The following is a 12682-nucleotide window of genomic DNA, read 5'->3' as shown; positions in this document are numbered from 1 at the left end:
TAGATTGGCTATCATGGATCTCATTAATGTAAAGTTTATCATTACCTACCAGTACATGGGTATCTATGGTTTTCTTGGGTTCACAGATTCTTCAGGTATTTTATTGGTGGTTAATGACATGAAAACCTATTGATATATCAAAACAGGCAATGAAAAGCCCATGGCTAGGTGAAAGTTGTAGATTCTGAGAAGGGGTTATTTAAATCTAAAAAACATTTTCCCTTAAGTGTAAAAAAATCTTTTCCCATTAATATAACAACTCACAATTACCTTTGTGGAAACATGATTTGGAAGATAGAAGATTGAGCTTACTAGTATGATTTTGACCTGATTTCTGAGATATTTATCTTTAGAATCTTTAGCCCATACTCATGATATTTTTAAAATTTATTTATTTGTCAGAGAGAGAGAGCATGAACAGGAGGAGCGGCAGGCAGAGAGAGAAGCAGGCTCCCCACTGAGCAAGGAGCCCAATGTGGGACTCAATCCCAGGACCCTGGGATCATGACCTGAGCTGAAGGCAGATGCTTAAATACTGAGCCCCTCAGGCATCCCACACTTATGATATTTTTGTTATTTTGCAGCATCTTTTAATATGTGACACTGAGATGCATCCAGATGGATCTGGGGCTCCTGATATATTTGCATCCTACATGTCCTCTTCAGGTTCAGCATCAGTATGTCAGTTAAATGTCTACAATATATAAAATCCAATAACTTTTTTCCAAAGCAATCTACACATTTAATGCAATCCCTATCAAAATACCACCAGCATTTTTCACAGAGCTAGAACAAATAATCCTAAAATTTGTGTAAAACCACAAAAGACCCCAAATAGCCAAAGCAATCTTGAAAAAGAAAAACAAAGCTGGAGGCATCACAATTCTGGACTTCAAGATCTATTACAAAGCTGGAGTAATCAAAACCGTATGGTGCTGGCATGAAAACAGACACATAGATCAATGGAACAGAATAGAAAACCCAGAAATGGACCCACATCTATATGGTCAACCATCTTTGACAAAGCAGGAGAGAAGATCCAAAGGAAAAAAGTCTTCAACAAATGGTGTCAGGAAAACTGGACAGCCACGTGCTTCAGAAGAATGAAACCAGACCACTTTCTTACACCATACACAAAAATAAATTCAACATGGATGAAAGACCTAAAAGTGAGACAGGAGACCATCAAAATCCTAGAGGAGAATAGGCAGGAACCTCTATGACCTTGGCTATAGCAACTTCTCACTAGACACATCTCTGGAGGCAAGGGAAACAAAAGCAAAAATGAACTATTGGGAATTCATGAAGATAAAAAACAATCGACAAAACTAAAAGGCAACCTACAGAATGGGAGAAGATATTTATAAATGACATATCTGACAAAGGGTTAATATCCAAAATCTTATCAAACTCCAACACCCCCCCCCAAAATAATCCAGTTAAGATATGGGCAAAAGACATGAATAGACATTTTTCCAAAGAAGACATCCTGATGATTAACAGGCACATGAAAAGATGCTCAACATCACTCATCATCAGGGACATGCAAATCAAAACTATGAAGAGATATCCCCTCACACCTGTCAGAATGACTAAAATTAACCACACAGGAAACAACAGATGTTGGTGAGGATGCAGAGAAAGAGGAACCTTCTTGCACTGTTGGTGGGAATGCAAACTGGTGCAGCCAATCTGGAGGTCAGTTTGGAGGTTCCTCAAAAAGCTAAAAATAAAAGTACCCCTATGAGGCAGTAATTGCACCACAAAGTATTTACTCAAAGGACACAAAAATACAGATTTGAAGGGACACATGCACCCCAATGTTTATGGCAACATTATCAACAATAGACATGGAAAGAGCCCAAATGTCCATCAGTTGATGAATGGATAAAGAAGATGTGAATTATATATAAAATAGAATATTATTCAGCCATCAAAAAGAATGAAATCTTGCCATTTGCAATGATGTAGATGGAGCTACAGCATATTATGCAAAGTGAAATAAGTCAGAGAAAGACAAATACCATATGATTTCACTCATATGTGTAATTTAACAAAACAGATGTTCAGAGGAAGGAAGAAAAAAGAGAGGGAGGCAAACCATAAAATAGACTATTAACTATAGAGAATAAACTGAGGGTTGATGAAGGGGAGGTGGGTAGGGGATAGACTAGGTGGGTGATGAGTGTTAAGGAGGGCACTGGTTGTGATGAGCACTGGGGTTATATGTAAGTGATGAATCACTAAATTCTATTCCAGAAATGAATATTGCACTGTATGTTAATGAACTAGAATTTAAATAAAAACTGGAAACATTAAAAAAAAATCCAATATCTTAAATAGGGCCCAAGTGGAATCATTTAGAGTATGGGCTCTGGAGCCAGCCTGCTTGGTCTGAATAGGAACTCTGTTCCTTACTAGCTGTAAAAAACAAAAACAAAAACAAAAAACAAACCTTGGACAAGATACTTAAACTCTCTGTGCCCTGTTTTCTCGTCTGTAAAATAATGATAGTAGGAGTAAGGGTTATATGAGATAAGTCATTTATTTTTTATTTTTTAAAAAACATTTTACTTATTTATTTGACAGAGAGAGAGATAGCCAGTGAGAGAGGGAACACAAGCAGGCGGAGTGGGAGAGGAAGAAGCATGTTCCCAGTGGAGCAGGGAGCCTGATGCGGGGCTCGATCCCAGATCCCTGGGATCAGGCCCTGAGCCGAAGGCAGACGCTTAACAACTCAGCCACCCAGGCGCCCTGAGATAAGTCATTTAAAACCTGTAGGGTGCTTAGCATATAGTAAATGCTCAATAAATGGTAGTTATTGATATTAATATATTAGTATGCAGCCTATTTTTTCAAGCTCTTTGATCACCTTCAGACATTAAAGCAATCCAGATGTTAATGTAATCCTGTGATGTTGCTGCGCAGGCTCTGTTTAAGAAATTGTTGCTACCTCAAGGCCCTGAGGCTATTTTCATGTTATCATCTGGGAGCTTTATTCTTAAACCTTTCATATTTGTATCTATAACCCACCTGAAATTACTAATGTGCATACTATCGGTAAGGACTATTTTTAATTTTTTCCCATTTTGGTATCCAACTGAGCCAGCATTATTGCCTTTACTCATCGTTCTATACTGCCAGATTTGTCAGAAGTCAAGTGTGCATGCATGTGTAAGTTCGTTCTTGGTCTCTATTATTTCCTTGAGCCTCTGTCTCAGAACAGAGAGATCGCAGTCCACTCTCCACTGAGCTCTCCTGGCCACTTTAACTGTTTCCTTCGGTGCTGCTAAGAACCCTGCAGCATCCCGGGATGTGCGCCCCACAACCACTCTCCCAGCCCTACCTTCCAGGGCCGGCACATCTCTGTCCTTTGTGCTTCTAACACCGCCAGCCACCCCCAGTTCCCACGCGTGCTCCCGAGCTCCCGGTTTCAATCTAGTTCGCTCCGGGGCTCCGGTTTTCAGTCTGGTCGCAGGTGCATTCCCAGGCTCACGGTCTCAGTCGGCTTTCTCACGGGTGCTGGTCCACGAGTCCAGCCCGCTCCCCAGTGCAGGTGGCTACTGCTTCCGGTCGCCTGAGCATGGCAGCTCCCTCCCCCTTCCGTTTATCTTCCGATATCTGTGCGAGGATTCAGGGATCCCCGCTTCATACCTCAATACTCAGCGCTGGAGATGTTTGTTTGTAGAGATCCAGATGTATCTTCCTGTGTCTCAGGCTGATTTCGTGGGTGTTCAGGATGGTCTGGTAGATATCCAGCTCGACTCAAGGGACCACCTGAAAAAAGGGTCCCTTACTCCTCTGCCATTTTTCCCCCTCCCCAATGATTATATAACTCAACTAGCACCTTGACCAATTCTGTGTGGCTGGGATGACAAAATCTTTCCCTAAAAGCCAGAGTGTACCCAACTCCATGTGGTTAACTATGGACTTGCAGAGATAATGGATGACCCTACTTTGTTTATGATTGGATGGTACACTTGAGGATGCCCTTATCTCTTGAGACAAATTTTCTCCCACTTGCCAGTAATTCCTTGTAATTAAGTTATTGTTTAGGCTTCTTAATGGTTTCATCCCTCATAGTCATATTTATCCTAGAAGCCACCTCTATTGATGTATAATTGCAAGTAAAGTATTTAGCCAAACATACAACAGCCCTCCTGGTAAAAGGAGCCTCAAAATTCACTATGGGACAGTCCCTGACTGTAATGACTTCACACCAGGTCCAGAGTGTCTTAGAGACCAAAAGCCACCAATGGATGAAGGGAGGCCAACTTATTAAATGCCAGGTTACGCTTACAGATATGCCTGAAATATACTTAAAACCTGTCAAACTTTAAACCCAGCTACGCTTATGCCTGGACCTGACCATCGTACTTCTATAGAGCATAACTGTTCAGAGGTTATTGATCTTGTTTATTCTAGTTGACCAATTTAAAAGACGCCCCTATTAAAATGCAGATGACAACTGGTTTGCCAATGGCAGTAGTTTCATGGTAAAAGTGATGAGGTTGGGGACTATAGGTGAAGTTCAGTGGGGTGGAGTCCAGAGCCGACCACCAAGAAAGAATTCTTGAGGCGTCTTTGGTGCAAAATGGTGGTTTATTAAAGCACAGGAACAGGACCCATGGGCAGAAAGAGCTGCTGCCCTGGGGTTGTGAGGAATGGCCCATTATATACCCTCAAGTTGGGACGGGGTTAGGGATAGCGCAAGTCTCTAAGGAATTTTGGAAGCAAGGTTTCCAGGACCTTGAGGGGGCTAGCTATTGTTGGGAAAGGGTCATTTATTACCGTCTAATAAAACCTGAGTCATGAGACCCTTCAGATGTATATCAGTAGGCCATATGCTTGGGGAATGATTGCCAGCACGTATCTTGGGGGGGGGGTGTTAGAGATAAAGAAAATTTCCAGAGGAATTTTTATACATTAAAGTAGACTTACAGGATCTTTGTGGAGGGGAGGGGGTCAGGCTAGGACTGTCTTTTGCCCTTAGCAAAGTATTAACATTGAGGCAGCTGAATTCCTAGAGGAATGTCACCATGCCTGTTTCAAGGACTTGTCAACTGGCTGTAGGTATTAAGGAAATTTAACAGTGTCTACATACATTCCCTTCTGGAAGCTAGGTTACTGATTGCTTTGTTCTTGTAAACTGCTAAGACACTTGTAAAGTGAAGGAGACTCAAGTCTTGCAAGATTGTGGTATCTATAGGTTAACTGTTTCTTTGTCCTTTAGGAGTGCCTGAGGAATGTCACATACATCCCATGGGTGGGGGGTGCAGGGTGTCAGCTTCTGCTTTGTCTTCAGCTTGCCTTTCGTTTCCTCATCAAAGGGGGTAAGAAAAACTGAGTATGCTATAGTCAATCTAACTCAGACTGTTGAGGTCAAAGCCCCGTCAGCAAATATGTTTGCCCTCAAAGCAGAGTTAATAGTGCCCACCTGTGCTTTACAATTGGCAGAAGCCTTAAAAATTAATATTTTTGCTGTCTCCGAATATGCCTTCCTAGTGATGAGGGAGCAGAAGGCTGGCTGAAGACAAAACATAAGCTGATACCCTGCAACCTCCCCCACCCCCCACTCTTGGGAGGGACATGTGTGACATTCTTCCAGGAAACCCCCAACCATCTGAATGCTAATGCCTTGCTAGAGAGGAAAAACAACCTTAATTTGACAATGGCAAGGCCTCTAGTATCTTGTAGGTCCTTTTTAACACATGAAAATCCTTTTGAAACCTCCCTTTTCCTTACCTCCCTCAACCCCATAGTATATAATCAGCCACCCCTCACAACGCCGGGGCAGCAGCTCTTTCTGCCCACGGGTCCTGTCCCTGTGCTTTAATAAACCACCATTTTGCACCAAAGATACCTCAAGAATGCTTTCTTGGTCATCAGTTCTGGACTCCACCCCACTGAACCTCACCTACATTCCAAAACTACATCACTAATCCTATATGCCCATGGAGCAATTTAAAGAAAAGGGAATTATTATCAAGCCATAATTCCCCAGTCAAATGGGCCTAAAATTATTACCAAATTCAAAGGATGGCCATCCAAAACGGAATAGCTCTTAATATCCTGACTGCAGTTCAAGGAGGCCCAGTATTAGATGGCTGGCTCCTGGCTGGGACCCAATGGCTATGCAGCTCTAACCTGTGGTCATGGCTTCCCCCAGGCTGGACAGGCCACTGTACTCTGGGTTTTGCTTGGATACACGGATGCCTTATTAAAACCATTACCAACCCAGCCAACCTTCCAGATTTAAAACAATGGTGGACATGTTCTGTGTCACATTGGTATGATCACTTAACATCCATCTTTGTTTCCTCTGAGACTGGAGGATGTTGTTTGGCACATGGACGCTCTTAAGTACATGGTCAAAGCCCTAAATGACACTCGAAGTAGCACTTCTCTATTAAATATTAAAGTTAATACAAATATGTAAAGAAGCTTTACAAAATAAAATAACATTAGGTGTTTTAACTGCTACACAAGGTGAAACTTGTGCTAACATTAAAAACAGAATGCTGTGTATACATTCCAGATTACCACAAAATACTTCTGGTTTTCTAACTGACATGAATATTCAAATTTGCTCTTTAAATGATCTCTCTTTCCTTCAGTGATTGCTTTAAACTCCGGGACTGGAGGAAAATTATCAAAGGTCAACCTATCAAAGATCTTTTATTCAAAATTCTCTTTCTCATTATAATATTAACCTTATTTTGTTGTCATTTCTGGTGTCTCCCTGATTAATGCCAAGACTCCTTCACTGACGTAACTTCCAGCTGATGGATGATCCTTTCTACTCAAGGAGGTTCATATATGTAAGGAAGTTCATATACATTGTCCTCATTGGATTCAGCTGCCTCCCCTTTCATAACTCCCTATACATTCCCCAACTGACCAATATTGACCCATAGGTAGGGACATCTCTACACCCCTATTCAGCAGGAAGGAATTACAGAAGATGCGACCTTCCTCCTTCAACAAACTTAAAGATTTAAGGGTCAAAATTGTCCAGGGGGAAATGAGGAGGGAGTAGAAGGCTAGCTAAGGACAAAGCACAAGCTGACACCCCGCAACCTCCCTCCACCTTCACTCATGGATGGGACTTGTGTGATGTTCTTCCAGGTAATGCTAATGCATTGCTAAAGGGGAAAACAACCTTACTTTGACAATGGCAAGGCCTCCAGTGTCTTGTAGGTCCTCTTTAGCATATGAAAGTTCTTTCAAAAACCTCCCTTTTTCCTTACCTCCCACAACCCTATAGTGTATAATCAATTGCTCCTCACAACCCCAGTGCAGCTCTTTCTGACCACGGGTTCTGTCCCTGTGCTTTGATAAAACCACCATTTTGCACAAAGATGTCTCAAGCATTCTTTCTTGGTCATTGGCTCCAGAACCCACCCCAGCAAACCTCACCTATATTCCAAAACCACATCACCAGTACATTCCTATTGTGTGATAATTGATGAGGTTCAGGTGAATATAGGTGAGGTTCAGTGGGGTGGGGTCCGGAGCCGACGACCGAGAAAGAATTCTTGAGGCGTCTTTGGTGCAAAATGGTGGTTTATTAAAGCAGGGGGACAGGACCCATGGGCAGAAAGAGCTGCTGCCCCGGGGTTGTGAGGAATGGCCCATTATATACCCTCAAGTTGGGACGGGGTTAGGGATAGCGTAAGTCTCTAAGGAATTTTGGAAGCAAGTTTTCCAGGAACTTGAGGGGGCTAGCTATTGTTGGGAAAGGGTCATTTATTACCATCTAATTAAACCTTAGTCACAAGACCCTTCAGATGTATATAGGTGGGCCATATGATTGGGGGATGATTGCCAACACGTATCTTGGGGGGTTAGAGATAAAGGAAGTTTCCAAAGCAATTTTTATACATTAAAGTAGACTTACAGGATCTTGGTGGAGGGGAGGGGCTCAGGCTAGGACTGTCTTTTGCCCTTAGCAAAGTATTAACATTGAGGCAGCTGAATTCCTAGAGGAATGTCACCATGCCTGTTTCAAGGACTTGTCAATGGGCTGTAGGTAGTAAGGACTGTTTCTTTGTCCTTTAGGGCAGCCAGGAGTGCCTGAGGAATGTTGCATACATCCCATGGCGGGGGTGGGGGGTGGGGGGGTGTGCTTACAGGGTGTCAGCTTCTGCTTTGTCTTCAGCTTGCCTTCTGTTCCCTCATCATTTCCCCCCTGAACAATTTTGACCCTTAAATCTTTAAGGTTGTTGAAGGTGGAAGGTCTCATCTTCTGTAACTTCTTCCTGCTGAATAGGGGTGTAGAGATGTCCCTACCTATGGGTCAACATTGGTCAGTTGGGGAACATGCAGGGGAGTTATGAAAGGGGAGGCAGCTGAATCCAACGTGGACAACATGGATGAGCCTCCTTGAGTAGAAGGTATTATCTGTTAGCCGGAAGTTATGGCCTTGAAGGAGTCTTGGCGCTAGGCAGGGAGACATCAGATATGACAAAACAAGGTTAATATTATAAGGAGAGATCTGAATAAAAGATCTTTGATAGTTGAGCTTTGATAATTTCCCTCCAGTCCCGGAGTTTAAAACAATCACTAAAGGAAAGAGATAATTCAAAGCACCAATTTGAGCATTCATGTCAGGTAGAAACCCAGAAGTATTTTGTGGTAATCTGGACTATATACACAGCATTGTTTTTATGCTACCACATATTTCACCTTGTATAGCAGTTAAAAACATTTAACATCACTCTGTTCTGTAGAGTATCACTTAGGGCTTTGATCATATATTCAAGAGTTTCCATGTGCCAAACAACATTCTCCAGTCTCAAAGAGGTAACAAAGATAGATGCTAGGTGGTCATACCAGTGAGACACAGAACATGTCCCCCATGGTTTTAAATTTGGAAGGTTGGCTGGGTTGGTAATGGTTTTAATAATGCATCCATGCATCCAGGCAAAACCCAGAGTACAGTGGCTTATCCAGCAAGGAGGAAGCTATAGACACAGATTAAGTTGCAGAGCCTCCTTGAAACTGCAGTCAGGATTTCAAGGGCTAATTGGTTTTGGAGGGCCATACATACAATGATTTCAGGCCCCTATTTGATTGGGGAGTTATGGCTTTATAATAATCCCCCTTTCTTCCAAATTGCACCATGAGCGTGGAGGACCAGGGAAATATATTTGAAGTCAGTATAAATATTTTTTAAGGCTTTTGCCAATTGCAAAGCACAGGTGGGAGCTATTAATTCTGCTTTGGGGCAGGCATGTTTGCTGACAGGGCTTTGCCCTCAACAGTCTTGAGTTAGACTTGACTATAGCATACCCAGTTTTTCTTACCCCTCTTTTCCATGAAACTATTACCATCGGTGAACCAATCGTCCTCTGTATTTTCAATAGGGACATCTTAAATCTGATAGACTGGGAAAAACAAGATCAGTAATCTCTGAACAGTTATGCTCCATAGAAGTACAATGGTCAGGTCCAGGCTTCAGGGTAGCTGATTTTAAAGTTTGACAGGTTTTAAGCATTACTTCAGGCATATCTATAAGCATAGCCTGGTATTTAATAAGTCGGCTTCCCATCACCCATTGGTGGCTTTTGTTCTTGGAACTGATGTGAAGTCATTACAGTAAGGAACTGTCCCTCAGTGAGCTTTGAGGCTCCTTTTACCAGGAGGGCTGTTGTATGCTTGGCTAAAGCCTCTCCTTATAATTGTACATCCGTAGAGGTGGCTTCTAGGAGTAAATGTAACTATGCAGGATGAAAGCATTAAGAAGCCTTCTTTGTTTGAGGTCTAGCCTTAATATATTAACAAGGAATCACTGGCGAGTGGAGGGGAAGACTTGTAAAGAGATAAGGGCATCCCCAAGCCATCATCCAGTCCAATCACAAGGAAAGTGAGGTCATCCATTATCTCCACAAGCCCATAGTTAACCCTATGGAGTGGGGTATGCTCTGGCTTTTAGAGAATGATTTCATCATCCCAGCCACATTGGTCAAGGTGATAGCCGAGTTATACAATCATTAGGGAATCTATCCCATTTCCCAGTTGTTCAAATAATTAATTATATGCCCATGGGGTCCTGTTATTAGCCCCATAGAATAAAAAGCATGAAGATTATCTATACATGAGCTATTGTATAGGAATAGAAAAAAGCTATTTCTCTTAAGTTTACCTTAAGTTGTCTAGCTTAAGCAAACATTTAAGGACAATCAGATCTAGAATTTAACATCCACAAAGGTGGGTTATTTAAACATAATTTTTCTCTCTAAAATAATCCTCATTTCCAGAGATAGCCAAATCAGGACTAATTTGTTTGCAAAACAAGTCCAGTTTTAACAAACTTGGCCTAATTATTTACATTCATTCAGCAAGAATAGTGACTGATTGCATAGATCTTTTAGAATCTGCTTTGCTGGAACTTTTATAAGGAACCTCCAGGTTGAACTTTTAGTAGCCTCTCCAGGCCAGAAGCCAAGCCAAGTACTTGTTATCAGACGTGCCTGTGATACTTGTAGATTTGGACGGATTCCTCTCCACGAGGTCCCCAAAGTATCCTGAGGTTCCTGCACCTGCCAGGAAGTGACATTCTTTACTCACCTGGTGAGGCTGCTGGGAACTCTGTAAGCAAGATATCAGGTCATTTCCAGGGGGCTTTATGGCTCCAGGTTTCATAAAGTCAATCTTAGCTCCTAAAAGCTGTTTGGTCATATCTGAGTCTGTGCATGTCTCTCAAATATGACATTCCAGTCAAAGCCTTATGGTAAAATAACCAGTGTTTCCAATGGTGTCCTGTTACAAGGAGAACAATACTTATTGAACTTATGCAAATGATTATGATTGCCATGGAAGAAAGAATACTTACTGAGACCTTTTTAATTTCAGAGGGTTCAGGTAGAGAGAAAAGTTAAATGCTTTAATTTGCTTTATTATTATTTCTTTTTTTTTTAAAGATTTTATTTATTTATTCGACAGAGATAGAGACAGCCAGCGAGAGAGGGAACACAAGCAGGGGGAGTGGGAGAGGAAGAAGCAGGCTCATAGCGGAAGAGCCTGATGTGGGGCTCGATCCCATAACGCCGGGATCACGCCCTGAGCTGAAGGCAGACGCTTAACTGCTGTGCCACCCAGGCGCCCCACTTTATTATTATTTCTGTATATCACTTATGTCTTAAGAGAAAGTTTCCTCAATCTGGAAGAGCAAACATTAGAAAACCAGTAGTGTTTTAAACAAGAGTCACAACACTATAATCTTTTAGTTAATTTAGTCCCATGTTACTAATTCTTGCTCAGTTTGAATGCAGCTTTAGTTAGTTCTGGAAATTTTTACCCATTTCAGTTTTAGGATTCCATAAAGATATCGAATACCTGTATCTGTCCTAAAAAGTCCTTTATATGAATCTCTTTGAAGATGAAACTCATTTTAGAAGAGAATAAGAACAATTACAAATAACAAAAACACAGAATGGACATAGTAACTGATGAGTTTACAGTATAGCTGGCAAGGAAGTCAGGTTACTTCTGTGACACGCAACACTTCGATAGCCAGAAAAGAGTGATGACGACCTTATGTTAAAACATTAAAACTTTAGGAATTGCATATTATCTCTAGAATAGTTACAGCATTTACCCAAATGTAACCCAAGGCTTATCATTTGTTTAACAGTGCTTCCAGAGTAACTCAGCACACCAAAGAAAAAGGCCTAATGAGTTAAAGAGACTTCATTTACAATTTAAATCTTGGTAAAGTTTGTTAAAACCTTAAAATTATAGCACAAGCCTGAATAGGATTACAGATCACTACAAAACTCTATTTTTATTTAACCAAGGTGACAATAGGAGACTTGAAGGCAAATATGTAGGGTTCTATAGTTGTCAGCAAAACTTAGCTTAATACAGAGAAGTTTTAACAAAGTAATTGAAGACCTGTTAATGACAAAACATAGAAACTTTGTTTTCTGGGCAAAGAGAAAACTGTTTACATTTTCTTATCCAGAGCAGATGAACAATTCAAGAAACCTTTGTCTTTCTAAACAGAGAGAAAGCAGACATAGATCTTATACCACTGTATCTTAAAAACCCATTCATTTCACTCTTAGTCGGTTCTGACCACACCTAAAATTCCTTCTACAACTTCCTTTTGCATTCAGATTTTATCCCATGCCATCTTTCCAAACAACCATCTTATTTAGGACAAAATTGCCTTCTTTTACCTTCAACAAAAATGCATTCCCATTCCTTATCCTTCTTAAGTATCTCCTACTTTTCTACATATAGAGTTGCTTCCCTTATTTCCATCAGCCTTCATTACATTTAGTAGAGTTTCACATTTTTTTTTTAGAAATCGTAGTCTCCAGTGAAAACTAAGTAGTAACCAACTGTGAACTGTTACACCAGAATACTTTAGATGGCAAATTTATGTATCAATTAAGCACAAAACATGTTAACCAACAGATTTAAATATCCTTAGTTTTTTTCAATAAGAAGTCAAAAGCACAAACCTACATCCAGTACTCAATGCTTCAGCACTGTATCCTATTTTAAAAAGACCTGGATGTCCAACGAATTCAATCCCATTTACCATTCAAGCAATAAAGATTCAGGTTACCGAAGACTTTGAAAGCTCTTTTAACAATTACCCATGAAAACGTTGAGACAGACAATTAACCATCATTTTAGTCATATTTTTATGAACAACTCACAACAGAGG

This window comes from Ursus americanus, chromosome 3, assembly GCF_024610735.1.
Source record: "Ursus americanus isolate L20-20 chromosome 3, mUrsAme1.1.p, whole genome shotgun sequence".
Lineage (NCBI taxonomy): Eukaryota > Metazoa > Chordata > Mammalia > Carnivora > Ursidae > Ursus > Ursus americanus.
Note: the sequence above shows the minus strand (reverse complement) of the source record.